This window comes from Theropithecus gelada, chromosome 7a, assembly GCF_003255815.1.
Source record: "Theropithecus gelada isolate Dixy chromosome 7a, Tgel_1.0, whole genome shotgun sequence".
Lineage (NCBI taxonomy): Eukaryota > Metazoa > Chordata > Mammalia > Primates > Cercopithecidae > Theropithecus > Theropithecus gelada.
The window spans coordinates 39,716,062-39,741,173 of NC_037674.1; the positions used below are offsets into that span (position 1 = coordinate 39,716,062).

General features: G+C 41.9%; 2 protein-coding genes and 1 pseudogene across 4 annotated transcripts in view; 1 reads left to right on the plus strand and 2 right to left on the minus strand.

Moving 5' to 3' along the window:
* The window catches only part of CSNK1G1 (casein kinase 1 gamma 1), a 230,780-nt gene that overhangs the window by 186,414 nt on the left and 19,254 nt on the right, over window positions 1–25,112 (minus strand). The gene's annotated exons all lie outside the window — the stretch shown is intronic.
* The window catches only part of PCLAF (PCNA clamp associated factor), a 113,489-nt gene that overhangs the window by 41,349 nt on the left and 47,028 nt on the right, over window positions 1–25,112 (minus strand). The gene's annotated exons all lie outside the window — the stretch shown is intronic.
* LOC112628241 lies at window positions 17,809–17,907 on the plus strand (annotated as a pseudogene).

Consider the following 25,112-nt stretch of genomic DNA (forward strand, 5'->3'; position numbering starts at 1 on the left):
ATTTTTTTTTTTTTTTTTGAGACGGAGTCTCGCTCTGTAGCCCAGGCTAGAGTGCAGTGGCCGGATCTCAGCTCACTGCAAGCTCCGCCTCCCGGGTTCACGCCATTCTCCAGCCTCAGCCTCCCGAGTAGCTGGGACTACAGGCGCCCGCCACCTCGCCCGGCTAGTTTTTTGTATTTCTTAGTAGAGACGGGGTTTCACCGTGTTAGCCAGGATGGTCTCGATCTCCTGACCTCGTGATCCACCCGTCTCGGCCTCCCAAAGTGCTGGGATTACAGGCTTGAGCCACCGCGCCCGGCCGTGTTTCTTCTTTAAAGCCAAAAAAGGCACAACGAAAAAGGAAATAACTGGTTGGTCCACCACAACAAAGCCCACCGTAAAAAAATAAAATAAAGCCCAAAACTCATATTTCAGCATTGCTTTGTGAAGCATTAATTAAAACCAACTCTCCTCTAGTAGCCTGCTCAGAAGCCAAAAATACAGACACAAAAACACCTAACACACCCACAGGATTCCCATGAGCCTGGGCCAACTTCAATGATAAAGACAATGTAGTGAAATTCACATAATTTTGTAATTTGGCTGCATAAAAGTCCACGTCTGAATCAATGCTTTCTAATTCTAGAATAGGAAAAACGCTGTTACTCAAGAGATAACTGGGTTTCACTTACCCCTTTTCCTTTTATACCCTTGATAATAATAATAAATAATTTTATGCCAGACGCAGTGGCTCACTTCTGTAATCCCAACACACTAGAAGGCTGAGGCAGGTGGATCACCTGAGGTCAGGAGTTCAAGACTAGCGTGGCCAACATGGCAAAACTGTTTCTACTAAAAATACAAAAATTAGCCAGGGATGGTGGTATGCACCTGTAATCTCAGCTACTCAGGGGGCTGAGACACAAGAAGCATTTGAAACCAGGAGATGGAGGTTGCAGTTTGTAGTGAGCCAAAATTGTGCCACCACATTCTAGCCTGGGCGACAAAGTAAGACTCTATCTCAAAAAATAATAATAAAATAAATAAATAATTTTAATCACCAACTACGTAAAATCTCCACTTTAAAGATGAAAGGACAATGTCTCATATATAAAATGGCTAGGATACATGGGACATAATCAAAATAGAAAATGCAAAGCTCCCTTTTAACAACTATTACCAAAATTTAAAGTATTAGCATATTGATAGCATACTGATTTTCAGACAAATCTTGTTTTCTCTTCCCCAACATCTCTCTTCTATAATTAGCTTTCTTTTTGAGACAGAGTCTCATTCTCATCACCCAGGCTGGAATGCAGTGGCATGAACCCAGTTCACTGCAACCTCCGCCTCCTGGGCTCAAGTGATCCTCCCACCTCAGCCCCGACTGGCTGGGACTCCAGTGGCATGCCACAATGCCTCGTTAATTTTTATATTTTTATATTTTTTGTAGAGGGTTTCATCATGCTGCCCACGCTGGTCTCAAACTCCTGGGCTCAACTGATCTGCCCACCTCAACCTCCCAAAGTGCTGGGATTACACACACGCACCAGGCTATAATTCGCTTTTATCTTGTCCCACCTTCTAAACTGCTCATGCCTTTACCAATCACAATTCATATAACGAAATACTTTTTAAAACTATATATGTAGGCTACGCACAGTGGCTCACATCTGTAACACTAGTACTTTGGGAGGCTGAAGTGGGAGGATCACTCGAGGTCAGGAGTTGAGATCAGCCTGGTCAACATGGTGAAACCCCGTCTCTACTAAAAATACAAAAAGTAGCCAGGAGTGGTGGCAGATGCCTGTAATTCCAGCTACTCAGGAAGCTGAGGCAGGAGAATCACTTGAACCTGGGAGGCAGAGGTTGCAGTAAGCTGGGATCATGCTATTGCACTCCAGCCCGGGCGACAGAGTAACACTCTGCCTCAAAAAAAAAAAAAAAAAATATATATATACACACACACACACACACACACACACACACGTAAGCATACATATATGTACACATATATACGTAGACATGCATGCCAAACTTTGTGCATAAATATCTTTAAGTGTAATATCCCTCATTAGTCTAATCATTACAAAATTATGTCTAAAATCAATGAACGTACTAGAAGATTGAAGTCTTTTTTTTTTTTTTGGCTTTTTTTTGTTTGTTTGTTTGTTTTTTGAGACAGGGTCTCACCTTTCACCCAGGCTGGAGTACAGTGGCATGATCTCAGCTCACTGTAACTTCCGTTTCCTGAGCCCAAGCAACCCACCTCGGCCTCCCGAGTAGCTGGGACTACAGGTGTGTGCCACCACACCTGGCTAATTTTTGTATTTTGGGTAGAGACAGGGTTTTGCCATGTTGCGCAGCCTGTGTGGCTGAGCTCAAGTGATTCGTCCACCTCAGCCTCCCGAAGTGTTGTGACTACAATGCATAAGTCTGTAAACCCTAAAACTAAGTTTAAGATATAGTACACTTTATACTTAATGACAGCCACCATGAAAATAATTTAACCAACAGTCCAAGCCAATTCGATCAAATAAGAAAAAGAAATGAGATAAACAAATACTGGAAAGGAAGAGATAAGAATTTTAGGTCGTTTTGGCCAGGTGTGGTGGCTCACGCCTGTAATCCCAGCACTTTGGGAGGCCAAGGCAGGTGGATAACGAGGTCAGGAGATTCAGACCATCTTGGCTAACACAGTGAAACCCCGTCTCTACAAAAAATACAAAAAAAAAAAAAAATTATACGGGCATGGTGGTGGGCGCCTGTAGTCCCAGCTACTCGGGAGGCTGAGGCAGGAGAATGGCGTGAACCCAGGAGGCAGAGTTTGCAGTAAGCCAAGACCGTGCCACTGCACTCCAGCCTGGGTGACAAGAGCGAGACTCCATCAAAAAAGAATTTTAGGTTGTTTTCTTCACACATGAACTCTTAGGCAGTCAAACATATGATATGTAAACTTAACTTTTTTAGATAAGGGATGAAAACCACTGTCTTCTTCTGTTTAAAAAGAAAAAAACAATGATGTCCTTTTGCCTTAATGAAGTGTGTAAGGCCAAATGCTACTATACTAAAATCCTCTGCTACTGAGTTTTTTGTTTTATCTTTTTTTTCAGACAGCGTCTCACTCTGTCGCCCAGGCTGGAGTGCATGAGTGTGATCTTGGCTCAATGCAACCTCTGCCTCCCAGGTTCAAGTGATTTTTGTGCCTCAGCCTCCCGAGTGTCTGACATTACAGGCATGTGCCACCATGCCCGGCTAATTTTTATATTTTTAGTAGAGAGAGGGTTTCACCATATTGGCCAGGCTGGTCTCGACCTCCTAGCCTCAAGCAATCTGCCTGCATCAGCCTCCCAAAGTGCTGGGATTACAGGCGTGCCGACTGCTACTGAATTTTAAAATGATACTTTTTCCCTTTCCTTTGTATCAAAAGTCACCTTTTGCTGTTGTTGATATGTTTGGTTCTAGTACACCTTCCTTTCCTGTTTTGTATTCTTTCTCCTTTAACTTACTATATGCTATAACTAAATCTATTAGTAAAGTTTTGTAAAGGTCAAGTGACAATGCTCCTGGAAGTTTCAGAAGTACACCCTCGAGGCCAAGAACAGTGGCTTACACCTGCAATCTTGACACTTTGGTAGACTAAGGCAGGAGGATCGCTTGTGGCCAAGAGTTTGAGACCAGCCTGGTCTTCATAGTGATACCCCATCTCTACAACAAATTTAAACATTAATCAGGTGTGGGCCAGGCGCAGTTGCTCATGCCCATAATCCCACCACTTTGGGAGCCCGAGGTGGGCAGATCACCAGAGGTAAGGAGTTTGAAACCAGTCTGACCAACATGGCGAAACCCTGTCTCCACTAAAAATACAAAAATTAGCCAGGCGTGGTGGCATGTGCCTGTAGTCCCAGTTACTAGGGAGGCTGAGCCAGAAGAATCGCTAGAACCCAGGAGGCAGAGGCTGAAGAGAGCCAAGATTGCGCCATGCACACCAGCCTGAGCGACAAGAGTGAGACTCTGTCTCAAAAAAAAAAAAAAAAAAAAATTAGTCAGGTGTGGTGGTGCACACCTGTAGTCCTAGTTACTTGGGAGGCTGAGGCAAGAGGATCACTGGAGCTCAAGAGTTCAAGGTGTGGTGGTACCAGCCTGTAATCCCAGCTACTCAAGAGGTTGAGGCAGGAGAATCATTTGAACCTGGCAGGCAGAGGTTGCAGTGAGCTGAGACCATGCCAGCGCACTCCAGCCTGGGCGACAAAGCAAGACTCTGTCTCATTTATTTATTTATATATATATATATTATTTATTTATATATATATATATATATATGAGAGACATGTAGCCTGTGCGGTGGCTCACGCCTATAATCCCAGCACTTTGGGAGGCTGATGTGGGTGAATCATTTGAGGTCAGGAGTTCGAGACCAGCCTGGGCAATGTGTGAAACCCTGTCTCTACCAAAAAGACAAAAAATTAGCTGAGCTTGGTGGTGGGTGCCTGTAGTCCCAGCTACTGGGGAGACTGAGGCTCAAGAATCACTTGAACCCAGGAGGCGGAGGTTGCAGTGAGCTGAGAACAGACCACTGCACTCCAGCCTGGGCAACAGAGCAAGACTCTGTCTCAAACAATCAAACAAAACAAAATAAAATATATGAAGTACACACCAAAGATGGAACACAAAAAGGCCGGGTGCAGTGGCTCACGCCTGTAATCCCAGTACTTTGGGAGGCCAAGGCGGGTGGATCACCTGAGCTCAGGAGTTCGAGACCAGTCTGGCCAACATGGTGAAACCCTGTCTCAACTAAAAATACAAAAATTAGCCAGGCCTGGTGGCAGGTGCCCGTAATCCCAGCTACTCAGGGGGGCCAAGGCAGGAGATTCGCTTGAACCCAGGAGGCAGAGTTTGCAGTGAGCCGAGATCACACCATCGCACTCCAGCCTGGGGCACAAGAGAGACTCCGTCTCCAAAAAAAAAAAAAAAGATGTGACACAGAGAGAAGATAATGTTTTTCATCTATAAAATTGGCAAATGTGACAGGGAGAAAGAAAAGAAAAGAAAACAAAATAGGCCGGGCGCGGTGGCTCAAGCCTGTAATCCCAGCACTTTGGGAGGCCGAGACGGGCGGATCACGAGGTCAGGAGATCGAGACCATCCTGGCTAACACGGTGAAACCCCGTCTCTACTTAAAAATACAAAAAAACTAGCCGGGCGAGGTGGCGGGCGCCTGTAGTCCCAGCTACTCGGGAGGCTGAGGCAGGAGAATGGCGGGAACCCGGGAGGCGGAGCTTGCAGTGAGCTGAGATCCGGCCACTGCACTCCAGCCTGGGCGACAGAGCCAGACTCCGTCTCAAAAAAAAAAAAAAAAAAAAAAAAAGAAAACAAAATAAAATTTGCAAAAGTGACAGAAAATCATGACACTGAAAGTTGCCAGAATCCAGAGAAATACACTCACTCTCATGCCTTGCTGAAGGGACCATACCTCTTTGGAAGACTATCTGGCAAAATGCTCATTGACTGAACACTAAGGAATAAATAATAATGTTCACCTAGTAACGTCTAAGGAAATGAGTTTCCCAAGGAAATAATCAAAAATTAACATAAAATATGACGCTTGTATCAGGAATTTATAAGAGCAAAAATCTGAAAATAACCTAAAAATCAACAATTGAGTTGTAGCTAAATAATTTATGTGTAATACATCATTAAATAACTATCCGATGTAATGGAAAACTCTATAATCCAAATTTCATTGAAAATATTTATACATATAATCATAAGACAAACTGGAAAGAAAATTTCACTGCTAATAATAATTACTCTTTTGGAGGCATTTCACATGGTTTTCTTTGTTTTTTATCACTTTTATATTTTGTCCAAATTTTTACAACGATCACATATTAAATAATTACATAAACTATTTTTTAAAAAATCAAACCAGGCCGGGCGCGGTGGCTCAAGCCTGTAATCCCAGCACTTTGGGAGGCCGAGACGGGCGGATCACGAGGTCAGGAGATCGAGACCATCCTGGCTAACACGGTGAAACCCCGTCTCTATTAAGAAATACAAAAAACTAGCCGGGCGAGGTGGCGGGCGCCTGTAGTCCCAGCTACTCGGGAGGCTGAGGCAGGAGAATGGCGTCAACCCGGGAGGCGGAGCTTGCAGTGAGCTGAGATCCGGCCACTGCACTCCAGCCTGGGTGACAGAGTGAGACTCCGCCTCAAAAAAAACAAAAAAAAAAAAAAAATCAAACCAAATGTCTTGTCTGTATCCTCAAAACAACTGAGGCATTGCTAAGAAAAAGTTTTTTTGTTTTTTTTTTGAGATGGAGTCTCACTTTGTCACCCAGGCTGGAGTGCAGTGGTGAGATCTGGGCTCACTGCAACCTCCACCTGCTGGGTTCAAGAGATTCTCCTACCTCAGCCTCCTGCGTAGCTGGGACTACAAGCATGCACCACCATGCTTGGCTAATTTTTTGTATTTTTAGTAGAGACGGGGTTTCACCACCCTGGCCAGGCAACTCCTGACCTCGTGATCCGCCTGCCTTGGCCTCCCGAAGTCCTGGGATTACAGGCGTGAGCCATGGTGCCCAACCAAGAAAAAGATTTTTTAAACAAGAAAATAATAAATATAATGAAACAGAATTTAAAGGAATACACACCAAACTGGTGAATTTCTCAATGGAGGTAAAACTGCAAGCATTTATACTTCGTTACAAATGTATAAAACATTCAAACTTTTTATAAGGAATGTTTTACCTCTGTAAGCAGCTCTCAATGGTGAAAACTCTTACTAATAATGTTTAAATTAAAAATGACATTGGCAGGGAAACATCAGCCCAAAGTTTAACAAAAACTGCCACCAAAACACCAAGTAGTTACTGGTTTGAAGTATGCATTATGCCAAAGTTAATACTACTTTATCTTTCATGCCTTATTAGGATATTGCAATTAAATCACACTAGATTCAGAATATTATAAAACAATCACGTATGCTATGGTTATACATGCTACACTCCTTGAAAAATTAAGTTTCGGCCAGGAGCCGTGGCTCACACCTATAATCTCAGCACTTTGGGAGGTCAAGGCGGGCGGATCACAAGATCAGGAGATCGAGACCATCCTGGCTAACACCGTGAAACCCCGTCTCTACTAAAAATACAAGAACAAAATAAGCCGGGCACAGTGTAGTCCCAGCCACTGGGGAGGCTGAGGCAGGAGAATGGCATGAACCCGGGAGGCGGAGCTTGTAGTGAGCTGAGATCACGCCACTGCACTCCAGCCTGGGCGACAAAGCGAGACTCCGTCTCAAAAAAAAAAAAAAGAAAAGAAAAATTAAGTTTCATAGTAGCATGCTTCTAGAAGTGCTTTATTATTTTAAAACCAAAACTTCTGTACATAACATGTTACTTCTTAACTGAGCATGCCAGAGACTATTCTCAAGTCAAACAGAGGTTTAAACTCTCCTCGTCACTCCTGTCAAAGACAAAATTAAATTCTCCTTAGTAATTGGTCATCCTGGAGAATCAAAATAATTTTACTCTTAATGATTAAGTGGAGTCAATGTTTAGCTCCTTTCAAATAAGAAGTACTTGATGATTCTGAATAAACAACTAGGCCGGGCGCGGTGGCTCAAGCCTGTAATCCCAGCACTTTGGGAGGCCGAGATGGGCGGATCACGAGGTCAGGAGATCAAGACCATCCTGGTTAATATGGTGAAACCCTGTCTCTACTAAAAAGTACAAAAAACTAGCCGGGCAAGGTGGCAGGCGCCTGTAGTCCCAGCAACTTGGGAGGCTGAGGCAGGAGAATGGCGTGAACCCGGGAGGCGGAGCTTGTAGTGAGCTGAGATCTGGCCACTGCACTCCAGCCTGGGCGACAGAGCGAAACTCTGTCTCAAAAAAAAAAAAAAAAAAAAAAAAAAAACTAAACATCTTAATATATCTTAGTATCAAAAGAAAACCAGGCCGGGCGCGGTGGCGCAAGCCTGTAATCCCAGCACTTTGGGAGGCCGAGACGGGCGGATCACAAGGTCAGGAGATCGAGACCATCCTGGCTAACACGGTGAAACCCCGTCTCTACTAAAAAATACAAAAAACTAGCCGGGCGAGGTAGCGGGCGCCTGTAGTCCCAGCTACTCTGGAGGCTGAGGCAGGAGAATGGCGTGAACCCGGGAGGCGGAGCTTGCAGTGAGCTGAGATCCGGCCACTGCACTCCAGCCTGGGCGACAGAGCGAGACTCCGTCTCAAAAAAAAAAAAAAAAAAAAAGAAAACCAACACAAGAAACCCAAAGGTGAACAGAAAAAAATGCCCCAAATAGAGGAACTGAATGTAAAAACTAAATAAAAGCCTAAAAAAATTCTGAATTCTAAACATAGATAAGACAGTAACCCAAGTCAGTATCTCTTAACTTTCTTAACCAGAAACTGGTATGAATATTCAAATATAAGCTATAATGTTTGAAAAAAATGAAATAAAACTTAAAAATCTTAATTAAAAAAAATTCATCATCCTAACCTGGTCCATGCATAGATAAATCCCAATGGTCCTGAACTCAGTACTGATAAGTGTGGCAACTTAAAAAGCTTTCAATATGTTTAGTAACTGGGAGTTGGTATGTTTATACCAAGGACGTAACCTTAGTTTAATCACAGCTGAGTGCATAAAGAGGTTCAGTACTGTCCTAACAACGGATGGTAAATTTTACGGATGTAGCACAGTCTTGCCTATGAAATGATTAGGTATATACTTCAAGATCAAAAGATAATGATTAATTTTATAAAAATATAGTTAAACAGTGGATGTTCATCATGATGAATTAAAATGTTTTTAATTAAGCAATTTTCAATTTTTGTTTGTTTGAGACAGACTCTCTCAATGTGCTGTAATGTGCTGTAATGCCAGCACATTGGGAGGCCAAGGAAACACAATTTATGTTTAATCATTCTCCAACATTCCTATAGTAAATACTCAGCTCCTACTTTAATGATATTAGTCCTTATTTCATTCACTCATTACACACCTTGGTTACCTGTTTTTGAATCATAGAATTTTTATCTTTTATTATCTGACCAAAGCAATATTACTGACATTCTTCATTTGACAACTTAAAGCTAAATTGAAATTGTATCTCCAACTTTCAAAAACTACCACATTGGGTGAAAGTTACTAACATGAAAAATAAAATAATGAAACTGGAAAAGAGCAAGGCTCTTTGGGATTTACTATACCAAAAAACAAAATAAAACAAAAAAACCCCACACAATTAGAGGGAAAAAATGCATCTATGCTTTCATTTCTGGAAATATGGCCAATTACCAAAATACACTGTCAACTAAAAGTTGAAATCTGCGGCTGGGCGTGGTGATTCACACCTATAATCCCAGCACTTTGGGAGGGGGAGGCTGGCAGATCATAAGGTCAGGAGTTTGAGACCTGCCTGGCCAGCACGGTGAAATCCCATCTCTACTAAAAATACAAAAATAAGCCGAGCGTGGTGGCATGCGCTTGTAGTCCCAGCTACTCAGGAGGCTGAGGCAGGAGAATCACTTGAACCCTGGAGGCAGAGGTTGCAGTAAGCTGAGATCATGCCACTGGACTCCAGCCTGGGCAACAGAGCAAGAGTCCGTCTCAAACAAACAAAAATGGAAAATTGCTTAATTAAAAGCAACAATTCAGGTATTTTTCAGCACTACAAGTTTTAGTTGGTTCTTATATCTTCCATTTCTCTCTTCAGTATTTTCATATTTGCTTTAAATTCTTAAACTTACTGCTTGGTGCGGTGGCTCACGCCTGTAATCCCAGCACACTGGGAGGCCAAGGCAGGCAAATCACTTGAGGTCAGGAGTTTGAGACCAGCCTGGCTAATATGGTGAAACTCCGTCTCCACAAAAAACACAAAAATTAGCTGGGCATGGTGACACACACTTGTAATCTCAGCTATCCGAGAGACTGAGGCAAGAGAATTACTTGAACCCAGAAGGTAAAGGTTGCAATGAGCCGAGATTACGCCACTGCACTCCAACCTCTGCAACAGAGTGAGACTCCGTCTCAAAAAATTCTTAAACTTACTTTTCTTGTTTTCATCTCCTTGTGTACTAATTCCATCATCTCAACTTTTTTTTTTTTTTTTTTTTTTTTGAGACGTCTGACTCTATCACCCAGGCTGGAGTGCAGTGGTACAATCTCGGCTCACTGCCATCTCTACCTCCCAGGCTCAAGCCATCCTCCCACCTCAGCCTCCTGAGTAGCTGGGAGTACAGGTGCACATTACCACGCCTGGCTAATTTTTGTATTTTTTCTAGAGACAGGGTTTCACCATGTTGCCCAGGCTGGTCTCAAACTCATGAGTTCAAGTGATCCACCTACCTCGGCATCCCAAAGTGCAGAGATTACTGGCATGAACTACCGCACCAGGCCTAATCTCAACATTTTTACAGCTGTTTCTGTTGACTGATTTTCTTCTAACGAACCAGATTTTTCTGGGTGAAATTTTCCTACTTGTATGCATATCTAGCTATCACAAAATAAAGTAGAGTAGAGCCTGCTAGTAGGCCAGAAAAAAGGTAGGCAGACATAGAGCCTTCTCAGACACTGGTCATGTTCCACTTCTCTGAAAGAAGGGTACACAGTGTTCACTTTTGATCTTAAGACTACATGGAACTCTTTATCTGTATGCTGTAGTTCTTGAAAAATACTGTAAAAATTAGGCTGAATGCTTTGAAAAGATGCAGGCCAGGAGCAGTGGCTCAACCTATAATCCTATCAATTTGAGAAGCCAAGGTGGGAGGGCTTCTTGAGGCCAGAAGTTTGAGACCAGCCTGGGCAACACATCACAACCCCATATCCACAAAAAACTTAAAAAATTAACTGAGCATGGTAGCATGTGCCTGTAGTCATAGCTACTCAGGAGGCTTACATGGGAGGATAGCCTGAGCATAGGACTTCGAAAATGCAGTCAGCTATGGCACCACTGCACTCCAGCCTGCACAACACAGTGAGATTCTGTCTCTAAAAATAAATAAAAAATAAGATACCAGAAAACTTAATTCAACAACACATTAAAAAGATCATCATAAGCTGGGCATGGTGGCTCATGCTTGTAATCCCAACACTTTGGGAGGCTGAGGCGGGTGGATTGCTTGAGCTCAGGAGTTCGAGACCAGCCTCAGCAACATGATGAAATCCCACGTCTACAAAAAAAAAAAAAAATATATATATATATATATATATATATATATATATATATATATATATATCTCCTGGCCAGCTACTCAAGAGGCTGAAGTAGAAGGACTGCTCGAGCCCTGGATGTCGAGGCAATAGCGAGCCAAGATCATGCCACTGTACTCCAGCCTGAGAAACAGAGTGAGAACCTATTTCAAAAAATAAATAAATAGGCCAGGTAGAGTGGCTCACGCCTGTAATCCCAGGACTTTGGGAGGCTGAGGCAGGTGGATCACAAAGTCAGGAGATTGAGACCATCCCAGCCAACATGGTGAAAACCCATCTCTACTAAAATACTAAAAAAAAAAAAAAAATTAGCCAGCTGTGGTGGTACATGCTTATAGTCCCAGCTACTCAGGAGGCTGAAGCAGGGGAATCACTTGAACCCAGGAGGCGGAGGTTGTAGTGAGCCGAGATCATGCCATTGTACTCCAGCCTGGCAACAGAATGAGACTCCGTCTCAAAATAAATAAATTAATTAACTAAATTAAAAATTCAAGGAGGATTCAACATATGCAAATCAATAAATGTGATACATCACATGAGCAGAATAAAGGACAGAAACCATATAATCATTTTAACAGATGCTGAAAATGTGTTCAATAAAATTCAGAACATTTCTTCACGATAAAAACTCTCAACAAATTCGGTATAGAAACGAAATACTTCGGCCGGGCACAGTGGCTCATGCCTGTAATGCCGGCACTTTGGGCGGACAAGGAGGGCAGATCATTTGAGGTCAGGAGTTCAAGATCAGCCTGGCCAACATGGTGAAACCCCATCTCTAGAATGGTGGTGCATGCCTGTAATCCCAGCTACTTGGGAGGCGAAGGCAGGAGAACCGCTTCAACCTAGGAGGTGGAGGTTGCCGTGAGCAGAGATCATGCCACTGCACTCCAGCCTGGGTGACAGAGCGAGACCCTGTCTCAAAAAAAAATAAAAGAAATGAAATACTTCAACACAATAAAGGCTATATAGACAAACTCAGAGCTATTATCAGATGACACAGGGAAAAATAAAAGATCCAAGATATAGAAAACAACAAAGATGCTCAGTTTTGCCACCTTTATTCAACACTCTAAAATTCTGAGCCAGAGGAATTAGATAAGAGAAAGAAATAAAAGACAACCAATCTGGAATAGAAGAAGCCAAATTATCCTTGTTTGCAGACAACATGATCTTATATTTAGAAAAACCTAAAGACTTCACACAAACAAAACCATTATAACTAATAAATAAGGTGGGTGCGGTGGCTCACGCCTGTAATCCCATCGCCTTGGAAGATGAAGTCAAGAGATTGAGACCATCCTAGCTAACATGGTGAAATCCCGTCTCTACTAAAAACACAAAAAATTAGCCAGGCATGATAGCTGGTGCCTGTAGTCCCAGTTACTCGGGAGTCTGAGGCAGGAGAATGGCGTAAACCCAGGAGGCGGAGGTTGCAGTGAGCCGAGATCACGCCACTGCACTCCAGCCTGGGCGACAGAACGAGACTTCGTCTCAAAAAAATAAATAAAAACAAAAAATAAACCTAATAAATAAATTGAGTAAAGTCAACATACTAAAATCACGATAAAAATAATATATCAAAACCAGTAGCGGCTGGACACAGTGGCTCACGCCTGTAATCCCCATACTTCAGGAGGCTGAGGTGGCTGAATCACTTGAGGCCAGGAGTTCGAGATCAGCCTGGGCAACATGGCGAAACCCTGTCTCTACTAAAAATACAAAAATTAGCCAGCTATGGTGGCGCACACCTGTAATCCCAGCTACTGGGAAGGCTGAGGCACAAGGTTTGCTTGAGCCTGGGAAGCAGAGGTTGCAGTGAGCCAAGATCAGGCCACTGCACTCCGGCCTGGGTGACAGGGCAAGAATCTGTCTCCCCAACAACAACAGAAAAAAAAAAAAAAAGTAGCATTTCTATACACCATAATGATCTGAAAAAGAAATCAAGAAAACAATCTCAATTAAAAGAGCTACAGAACAAAAAATAAAATACCTAGAAATAAATTTAACCAAAGAAGTGAAAGATCTCTACAAAAACACACTATAAAACCCTGATAAAAGAAACTGAAGAGGACACAAAAAATGGAACGATATTATTATCCTGGATTAGAAGACTTAATATTGTTAAATATCTATACTACTCAAAGCAATCTACAGATTCAATGCAATCCATATCAAAATACCAATGACATTCTTCACAGAAATAGAAAAACAATCCAAAATTCATATGGAACTACAATAGACCTGATAGCTAAAGCAATTATAAGAAAAAAGAACAAAAAGTCGGTCATGGTGGCTCACGCCTGTGATCCCAACACTTTGGGAGGCCAAGGTGGGTGGATCACCCGAGGTCAGAAGTTCAAGATCAGCCTGACCAAGATGGAGAAACCCCATCGCTACTAAAAATGCAAAATTAGCTGGGTGTGGTGGTGCATGTCTGTAATCCCAGCTATTTGGGAGGCTGAGGCAGGAGAATCGCTTGAACCTGGGAGGTGCAGGTTGCGGTCAGCCAAGATCACACCATTGCACTCCAGCCTGGGCAAGAGTGAAACTCTGTCTCAAAAAAAGGAAAAAAAAAAAAAAAAAAGGAACAAAAAAAGAAAAAAGATCAAAGCTGGAGGCATTATCACTACCTGATTTCAAATTATACTACAAAGCTATAGCAATCAAAACAGCATGGTACTGGCATAAAAACCGACACACAGGCTGGGCACAGTGGCTCATGCCTGAATTCCCAGCACTTTGAGAAGCCCAGGTGGGTGCATCACTTGAGTCCAGGAGTTCGAAACCAGAATGGGCAACATGGCAAAATCCTTTGTCTACCAAAAATACAAAAGTTGGCCAATCTCAAAATAAATAAATACGTTAACAAAAAAAATTTTTTTTTTTTTTTTGAGACGGGGTCTCACTCTGTCACCAGGCTGGAGAGCAGTGGCGCAATCTCTCCGCCTCCCGGGTTCACGCGATTCTCCTGCCTCAGCCTCCTGAGTAGCTAGGACTACAGGCACGTGCCACGACACGCAGCTAATTTTTATATTTTTATATTTTATATTTTTAGTAGAGACGGGGTTTCACCATGTTGGCCAGGATGGTCTTGATCTTTTGACCTCATGATCCACCCACCTTGGCCTCCCAAAGTGCTGGGATTACAGGCATGAGTCACGGTGCTCAGCCATATGTAAAAATTTTATAAAACAAAAACAGACACATAAACTAATGGAACAAAACAGAGAATCCAGAAATAAATCCACGTATTTACAGCCAAGTCATTTTTGACAAAGGCACCAAGAAGAACATACGTTCCGGAAAGGATAGTATTTTTAATAAATGATGCCAGGGGTTGGGTGCAGTGGCTCATGCCTGTAATCCTAGCACTTTGGGAGGCAGAGGTGGGCAGATCAGTTGAGGCCAGGAGTTTGAGACCAGCCTGATCAGCATGGCGAAACTCCGTCTCTACAGAAAATTTAAAAATTAGCCGTACCTGGTGGCACACGCCTGTAATCTCAGCTACTTGGGAGGCTGAGGCACGAGAATGGCTTGAATTCTCCCTGGGGGGTGAAAGTTGCAGTGAGCAGAGATTGTACCACTATACTCCAACCTGGGTGACAGAGCGAAACTCCATCTCAAAAAAAAAAAAAGGCCAGGTCCGGGTGCAGTGGCTCACACCTGTAATAGCAACACTTTGGAAGGCCAAGGAGAACTGCTTGAGGTCAAGAGTTTGAGCCAGAATGGTGGCTCACGCCTGTAATCCTAGCACTTTGGGAAGCGAGGTGAGTGGATCATGAGGTAAGGAATTCAAGACCAGCCTGGCCAGCATAGTGAAACTCTGTCTCCACTGAAAATACAAAAATTAGCCAGGCATGGTGGCACGTGCCTATAGTCCCAGGTACTCAGGAGGCTGAGGCAGGAGAATTGCTTGAACCCAGGAGGTGGAGGTTGTAGTGAGCCAAGATTGCGCCACCGCGCTCCATCCTCGGTAAGAGTGAGACTGTCTCAAAAAAAAAAAAAAAAAAAAAGAAAGAAAGAGTTTGAGAACAGCCTGAGTAACACAGTGAGACCCTCATCTGTATAAAAAGTTTTTTAAATTAGCTAGCATGGTTAATATGACTATTCCCTGTAATCTTGGCTACTTGGGAGTTTGAAGAAAGAGGATCCCTTGAGCCTAGACGTTCAGAGGCTGTAGTGAGCTATGATCACGCCACTGCATTTCAGCCTGGGCAACAAAGTGACAACCCATCTTTTTTTTTTTTTTTTTTTTTAAAGGGTGCTAGAAGGATGCATCAATAAAATGTGATACATCACATAAACAGAATGAAAGACAAAACCTATCTGATCATCTCAAGGGATACAGAAAATCATTTGATAAAATTAAGCATCACTTCATGATAAAAGTCAACAAACTTGGCACAAAAAAAAATACCTCAACATAATAAAGGCCATATATGACAAACCCACAGTCAACATTATATTTAATGGGGAAAAGCTGAAAGCAATTCCTCTATGAACTGAAACAAGACAAGGATGCCCATTTTCACTTCTATTCACCATAGTAAGAAATCAGGCAAGAAAAAAAAAAGCATCGAAATTGGAAAACAGGAAGTTAAGCTGTCCCTGTTCGCTGATATAATCTTATATCCAGAAAACTCTAAAGACTCCAGAAAAAACACTTTTATAATTGATAAATGAATTTGGTAAAGTTTCAGGATACAAATTTAACATGCAGAAATCAGTAGCATTTCTATATACTAATAACAATCTAGTGGAGGACAAAAATCGAGAAGGCAATCCCATTTACAATAGCTAAAAAAACAATAAAATACATAGGAATACATTTAACCAAGGACGTGAAAGATGTCTATAAGGACAACTAGAAAACACTGATGAAAGAAATCACAGATGACACAAACAAATGGAAATACATCCCATGCTCATAGACTGGAAGAATCATATCATTAAAATGACCATACTTCCCAAAGCAATTAACCAGATTCAACACAATCCCTATCAAATTACCATCATTTTTTACAGAATTAGAAAAAATATCCTAAAATTCATATGAAACTAAAACAGAGCCCAAATAACTAAAGCAATCCTAAGCAAAAAGAACAAAGCTGGGACACATCACACTACCTGACTTCAAATTATACTTCAAGGCAATAGTAACCAAAACAGCATGGTACTGGCATAAAAATAAGCATGTAGTTCAAAGAAATGGAATAGAGAATCTAGAAATAAAGCCACCTACCTAGATCCAACTGATCTTCAACAAAGTCAACAAAAATACACACTGGGAAAAGAACACCCTATTCAATAAATAGTACTGGGAAAATCAGGTAGCTAAACGCGTAAAAATAAAACTGGACTCATACCTCTCACCAGATACAAAACATAACTCAAGATGGTTTAAAGACCTAAATTTAAGACATGAAACTAGAAAAACCCTAGATAAAAAATTAGGAAAAACTCTCAGACTTCAAAAGGGTAAATGTAACAAAAACAGACAGGTGTGGTAGCTCACGCCTGTAATCCCAGTACCTTGGGAGGCTGAGGCGGACGGATCACGAGGTCAGGAGATCAAGACCATCCTGGCTAACATGGTAAAATGCCGTCTCTACTAAAAATACAAAAATTAGCTGGGTGTGGTGGCACGCACTTGTAGTCCCAGCTACTTGGGAGGCTGAGGCAGGAGAATTGCTTGAATCTGGGAGGCAGAGGCTGCAGTGAGCCAAGATCACACCACTGCACTCCAGCATGGTGACAGAGCAAGACTCCATCTCAATAAATAAATAAACACAGACCAGGCATGGTGGCTCACATCTGTAATCCCAGCACTTTATCTAAGGCCGGAGGATCACTTGAGCCTAGGAGGTCGAGGCTGCCGCGAGCTATGATCACGCCACTCACTCCAGCTTGGGCAACAGAGTGAGACCCCATCTCAAAAAACAAATCAATCAATCAATATAAAATAAATGGTGCTGGGAAAACTGGATATCCATATGCAGAAGAATGAAACCATATTCCTGTTTTTCACCACAGGCAAAAGTCAACTCAAAATGGATTAAAGGCTTAAATGTAAGTGTAAGACCCAAAACTATGAAACTACAGATGAAAACATTAGGGAAATGCTACAGGACTACCTGGGCAAAAATGAATGCTTATTGGTAGCATATAAATTCAGAGTTAGGAATGATGGTGATGACAAGCAACCACAGATTGTCCACATGTGTGGCAGAGATGTGGACAGACTTTTCTTTCCTTCTTTCCTTTTTTTTGAGACAGAGTCTCACTCTGTCACCCAGGCTGGCTGCAGTGGCTGTTTTTTTGAAAAGATCAACAAAATTGATAAACATTTAGCTAGACTGACCAAGATTTTTAAAAAGCACTCAAATTACTAACTTCAGAAAGTAGAGACAATTCTGCATACCTTAAAAATGAAAAGAATCAGAATACTATTAATAATTTGTACACCAACAGATTAGATAATCTAGGTGATATAGACAGAGTCCTAGAAATACACAAAGTAGCAAAACTGATTCAAGAAGACAGAAAATCTAAACAAATCTTAGATTGAATAAATAGTCAAAAACCTCCTCAAAAAGAAAAGCCCAAGCTCACTTCGGCAACATATATATTAAAACTGCAACAGAGATTAGCATGGCCTCTGTGCAAGGATGACACGTAAACTTATGAAGCGTTCCACATTTTTTTTAATTAAAAGAAAAAAAATAGAAAAGCCCAAGAGCACAAGGCTTTACAGGTTCTACCAAACATTTTTCTTTTTATTTTAAGACAAGGTTTCACTCTGTAACCCAGGCTAGGGTTCAGTGGCACCATTACAGATCACCGCAACCTTGAACCCCTGGCTCAAGCAATCCTCCCACCTCAGCCTCCCAAGTAGTTGGAACTACAGATGCTGCTGCCAGGCCCAGCTAACTATTTTTATATTTAATTTTCTTAGTAGAGATAAGGTCTCACTATGTTGCACTGGATAGCCTCAAAACTCATGGCCCCAAATGATCCTCCTGCCTCTGCCTATGTGTTGGGATTACAGAAGTGAGCCACCACACTCGGCCTTACTAAACATTTAAAGAATAATTAACACCAATCCTCCTCAAACTCTTTCAAAAACCAAGAGTCGAGACATGTTCTCACTCATAGGTGGGAATTGAACAATGAGATCACTTGGACACAGGGTGGGGAACATCATACACCAGGGCCTGTCGGGGGAGGGGGGCTGGGGGAGGGATAGCATTAGGAGAAATATCTAATGTAACTGACAAATTGATGGGTGCAGCAAACCAACATGGCACATGTATACCTATGTATCAAACCTGCACATTGTGCACATGTACCCTAGAATTTAAAGTATTTAAAAAAAAAAAAAAAAAAGAGGCGAGAATACTAACTCACTCTATGAAGGCAGGATACCTTACTATCAGGCAAAAACATCACAAGAAAATTATAGACAGAATATGCCTTACAAACACAGATGCAAAAGATCCTAAACAAACTACTAGCAAATCTAATCCAGCCATATATTAAGAGGATTATATATTACAACAAACTGGGAATTATCCCAGGGATGCCAGGGTGGCTCACTTTATGAAAATCAAGTAATACTGGGTTTTTTTGTTTTTGTTTTTTAATGAGATGGGGTCTCCCCTTGCTGCCCAAGCTGGTCTCAAACTCCTGGGCTCGAGTGATCCTCCTGCCTTGGCCTTACAAGTGTGAGCCACTGCACCTGGCCCACTACACTAATTGAATGAAGGAGAAAAATCATAATCATATGGCCATCTCAATTGATGCAAAAAGAAAAAAGCATTTGACGAAATCCAATACCCTTTCCTGATAAAATCACTCAAATTATATACAGAAAGGAACTTCTTCAACATGACAAAAAGATTTCATAAAAAACACACTGTTAACATTATATTTAATCCTGAAAGACTGAAAGCTTTCCTCTTAAGATCAGGAACAAAACAAGATGCCTTCTTTTGCCATTTCTATTCCACACTGTAATGCAAGTTCTAGTCAGAGCAATTAGGGAAGAAAAAGATTTAACAGCCATCCATATTGGAAAGGAAACACTAAAATTCTCTATTTGCAGATGACTTCATCCTATATATGGAAAACCTAAATACACACACACGAGCTATTAGAGCTAATATATAAATTCAGTACAGAATCAATTTTATGTCTGTGTGTATCTTCATATATACTAGTAATGTACAATCTGAAAATGAAACCAAAACAATTCCATTTACAACAGCATCAAAAAGAATAACATTACACGTATAAAGCACCACATCCTGCCCACATACTTAGAAATAAATTTATCCAAGGAGGGATAAGAGTTGTACACTGAAAACTAGCAAACATTGGTGAAAGAAATTAAATGATAAAAAGATGCCCTATGTTCATGGATTGGGGGAAACAGTATTGTTAAGACAGCAATATTACACAAACTGGTCCACAGATTCAGTGCAATCCCTTTCAAAATCTCAATGGTCTTTGTTGCAGAAATGGAAAAGCTGTTCCTAAAATTCATATGGAGACTTCTGCTCCAAGATGTAAAGGGCTTAGAAGCTGTCAATACCATCCTCACAAGGAAAATAAACAAACAAAAATGAAAAATCTGAAAAACAAGAACCCTCTTAGGTCCATCAGAGAACTTAGGTCACAGGGCAAGCCACTGCCCTATAAGCTGGAGAGAGAAGCAGATACAAAGAATCAAAGCTTTCCAGGAAAAAAAAAAGCCCAGGAGCAAAAGCCTACTGCTAGAGACCTTATTTTTTTTCACAAAACCTACAAGCAAGAAGACAGTGGAATTAACTATTTAAACTGATGAAAGATGGCCAGGCATGGTGGCTCATGCTTGTAATCCCAGCACTTTGGGAGGCCTAGATAGGTGGGTCACTTGAGTCCAGGAGTTCGAGACCAGCCGGGTCAACATGGAGAAACCCCATCTCCACTAAAAATACAAAAATTAGCCAGGCATGGTGGTGGGTGGCTGTAATCCCAGCTACTCGAGAGGCTGAGGCAGGAAAATCGCTTGAACTCGGGAGGTAGAAGTTGCAGTGTGCTAAGGTCGCGCCACTGCACTCATGCCTCCGGGGACAGAGTGAGACTCTGTCTCAAAAAAAATAAAACAAATAAAGTGTTGAAAGAAAGAAAAAAACCCACCAAACTAGAATTTGGTATCCAATGGCATTATCCTTCAAAAGTGAAGAAGAAATAAAGACCTTCTCAGATAAACAAGAACTGTGAGAATTTGTTGCCAGTAGACCTGCCTTACAAGAAATGTCAAAGGAAGTTCTTCAGAGAGGAAGAAAGTATAGATAAAAAATTTGGGCCGGGCACAGTGGCTCAAGCCTGTAATCCCAGCACTTTGGGAGGCCGAGACGGGCGGATCACGAGGTCAGGAGATCAAGACCATCCTGGCTAACACGGTGAAACCCCGTCTCTACTAAAAAATACAAAAAACTAGCCGGGCAAGGTGATGGGCACCTGTAGTCCCAGCTACTCAGGAGACTGAGGCAGGAGAATGGCGTAAACCCAGGAGGCGGAGCTTGCAGTGAGCTGAGATCCGGTACTGCACGCCAGCCTGGGCAACAGAGCAAAACTCCGTCTCAAAAAAAAAAAAAAAAAAAATTTGAATCTACATAAACAAGGAATGTTAGAGAAGGAAGAAATGAAGGTACAATCAAATCTTACTTTTCTTAGTCTAAATTGTTTAGGTAACAATTTCTTCAAAATAATAGCAATGTATTGGATGATTACAGGTTGTAGGTAAGCGAAATTAATCACAAAAACATCATAACGGACGGGAGGAAGAAACTGGGTATCCAGTTAAAGGGTACCCACACAAACCATAAAGTACAATGTCATTTGAAAATGTAAATAAATTCCTTGTCAATGAATACTGCAAACGACAGGGCAATAAGTATAAAATTTTATCAGCCAAAACAATCTTCAAAAAGAAAAATAAAATTGGAAGATTCACTTCCTGATTTCAAAATTACTACAAAGCTATAATAATTGCAATTGTCTGGTGCTGGCAAAAGGACAGACATACAGATCAATGAAACAGAACTGAGTGTCCAGAAGGAAACCCATACATCTATGATCAAATGATTTTCAACAAGGGTGTCAAGAGCATTCATCAGGGAAAGAATGGTCTCTTCAACAAATGGAAACCCACATGAAAAAAAAAATTGACTTTTATCTTTTTTTTTGAGACAGTCTTACTCTGTTGCCCCGGCTGGAGTGCAGTGGTGCAGTCTCGGCTCACTACAACCTCCACCTCTGGTTCAAGTGATTTTCGTGCCTCAACCTCCCGAGTAGCTAGGATTACAGGTGAATGCAACCATGCCCAACTAAGTTTTGTGTTTTTAGTAGGGACGGAGTTTCGCCATATTGTTATGCTGGTCTCAACCTCCTGACCTCAAGTGATCTGCCCGCCTTGGCCTACCAAAGTGCTAGGATTACAGGCATGAGCCACCACACCGGCCTTGGACCTTTATCTTCACTGCATACAAAAATTAAGTCACAGTGAGACTCCAACTCAAAAAAAAAAAAAAAAGAGAGAGAGAGAAAAAGAAAAGAAAACTCAGAGTCCAAAGGTCAACCTGCAACTACAGAGCTCCTAAGTTCTTTTTTCTTTTTTTGAAACAGGGTATCAATCTGTCACCCAGGCTGGGGTGCAGTGGTGCCATCTTGGCTCACCACAACTTCCACTACCCAGGATCTGGGGACCCTCTCACTCAGCTTCCTGAGTAGATGGGACTATAGGCATGCATCACCACACATGGCTAATTTTTGTGTTTTTTTTTTGTAGTGACGGGGTTTCACCATGTTGCCAAGGCTGGTCTCAAACTCCTGGGCTCAAGGGATCCACCCACCTTAGCCTCCCAAAGTGCTGTGATTACAGGCATGAGCCACCCAGCATATTTTTCTATTTTCTTTACTGCCTGCTTTAGATCTGCTGTTATTTTTCTGCTGATGCTGAGATAAAAACCACTGTTTGGATCCAACATTTTTTTTTTTGTAAGCTCGTAAGTTTGTATTTATATCTCAGGGATAGAGTTCTGAAGCAACAGCTATAGTATCTTTGTGTATATGTATGTATGTACGTATATATACATGTATGTTGTTATGTGTTGTGGTCACAAGGTACCAAACTGTCTTACCAGTAAAGGAGTACTTGTAAATTAAGTATATAAGCGCAAATGATTTTCAAGTTCACAAAACACAAGTTTTTAATAAAAACACTGGCTTTAAAATTCTTGGTTAAATAAAATTTCAAATGTCTTCAGAATTGTCAGCAAACACTTTTGTCTAAATTTACTGATCAAACAGTTTCATATTTATCTCTGCTAGATATTTTATGATGATGAGGTTTGGCATGAACATTATAAAACCATAAACCCAACTCAAAACTGAGTAATCTTTGTGTAGTATCATTATTTCTTTTTTTCTCAAGACGGAGTCTTGTTCTGCTGCCCAGGCTGGAGTACAGTGGCGCTCTCTCAGCTCACTGCAGCCTCCACCTCCCAGGTTCGAGCGATTCTCCTGCCTCAGCCTCCTGAGTAGCTAGGATTACAGGCACGTGTCACCACGCCTGGCTAATCTTTGTATTCTTCGTAGAGATGGGGTTTCACCATGTTGGCCAGGCTGGTCTTGAACTCTTGACCTCGTGATCCGCCCACCTCAGCCTCCCAAACTACTGGGATTACAGGCCTGTCCCAGTATTATTGTTATTTGGCTTTTGAGACAGGATCTCACTCTGTCACTCAGGCTGGAGTGCAGTGGCATGATCATGGCTCACTGCAGCCTTGACCTCCTGGGCTCAAGCAATCCTCTCACCTCAGCCTCCTTGAATAGCTGGGACTACAGGCATGTGCCACCATGCCAAGCTAATATTTTATTTATTTTTTCTTTTTTTTGAAACAGAGTCTTGATCTGTTGCCCAGGCTGGAGTGTAGTGTGTGATCTCAGCTCACTGCGATCTCTATCTCCCAGGTTGAAGAGATTCTCATGCCTCAATCTCCCAAGTAGCTGGGATTACAGACGTGCATCACCACGCCTGGCTAATTTTTGTATTTTTGGTAGAGATGAGGTTTTGCCATATTACTCACGCTGGTCTCATGTGACCCACCTGCCTCAGACTCCCAAAGGGTTGGGATTACAGGCGTTAGCCACTGCACCCGGCCTAATTTTTAAAATTTTTTGTAAAGGTGGGGTCTCACTATGTTACCCAGACTGGCCCCAAGCTACTGGGCCCAAGCAATCTCCTGCTTTCATTTCCCAAAGTGCTGGGATTACAGACATGAGCAACTGCACCTGGCTGTTTGTGTAATTTTTGATAACTAAGGCATGTAATATTCTCGATTTAATGAAAACAGCTAAATCCTGAGTTGTGAGCCAAAAAAAAAAAAAAAAAATTTAATCTTAAAGTTCTTACCTAAGTAAACACCTAGTATTCACAGTCTATAAAAACAGTTAACAGGGAAATAACTTTAAATCTAGCTTTCTCTAATATCACAGTTTGTATAAATAATGTAAATAACATAAGTAAACTACAGAAAAATAATACAGCCGGGTGCGGTGGCTCACGCCTGTAATCACGGCAATATGTGAGGCCGAAATGGACAGACCATTTGAGGTCAGGAGTGCAAGACCAGCCTGACCAAGATGGTGAAACCCTGTCTTTACTAAAAATACAAAAAAATTTAGCTGGGTGTGGTTGCGCATGCCTGTAGTCCCAACTACTTGTGGGGGTTGAGGTGCGAGGATCACTTGAACTGGGAGGGAGATCGTACCACTGCACTCCAGCTTGGGCGACAGAGGAAGACTCTGTCTCAAAAAAAAAAAAAAAGAAAAAGAAAAAGAACAATACATTAGGTAAACATAATGGAATAAACGCTTATAAAACAAGAAATGGTATGATGATTACTCAAAAAATTAAACATAAATTTGCCATATGATCCATCAATTCCACTTCTGGGTATATACTCAAAAGAAATGAAAGCAGGGGCTCAAAAAGTTATTTCTACACTCACGTTCAACAGAGTTGCAGTTGGGGGAGACGAATACGTTCTGGAGATAAATGGTAGTGATAGCCGCACAATGTGAATGTACTTAATCGTACAGTTCTGTGGTGTTAAAAACTGTTAAAATGGTACATTTTATGTTATTTATAGCTTACCGTAATTTTTTTGTTGTTTTTTCGTTTTTGGTTTATTTGTTTTTTTTGAGACAGTCTCGCTCTGTCGCCCAGGCTGGAGTGCAGTGGTGCAATCTCGGCTCACTGCAACCTCCGCCTCCCGGGTTCAAGCGATTCTCCTGCCTCAGCCTCCCAAGTAGCTGGGAACACAGGCGCATGCCACCATGCCTGGTTAATTTTTTGTATTTTTAGTAGTGACAGGGTTTCACCTTGTTAACCAGGGTGGTCTCAATCTCCTGACCTCATGATCCGCCCACCTCGGCCTCCCGAAGTGCTGGGATTACAGGCGTGAGCCACTGCATCCGCCCAGGTTACCATAATTTTTTTAAAGCAAGCACAGAAAGAAAAGGAACTGTTCTGTGAATCTATGCAGTAATCATTTAGAAAATATGGAAATTAAAGGCAGAGAGTTACATTTAATAAATGTCTACTTAGGCCAGGCACGGTGGCTCACGCCTGTAATTCCAGCACCTTGGGAGGCTGAGGTGGGTAGATCATGAGCTCGGGAGTGCAAGACCAGCCTGGCCAACATGGTGAAACCGAATCTCTACTAAAGATACAAAAATTTAGCTGGGTGTGGTGGCGTGCACCTGTAATCCTAGCTACTTGGGAGGCTGAGGTAGGAGAGTCGCTTGAACCCAGGAGGTGGAGGTTGCAGTGAGCCAAGATGGTGCCATTGCACTCCA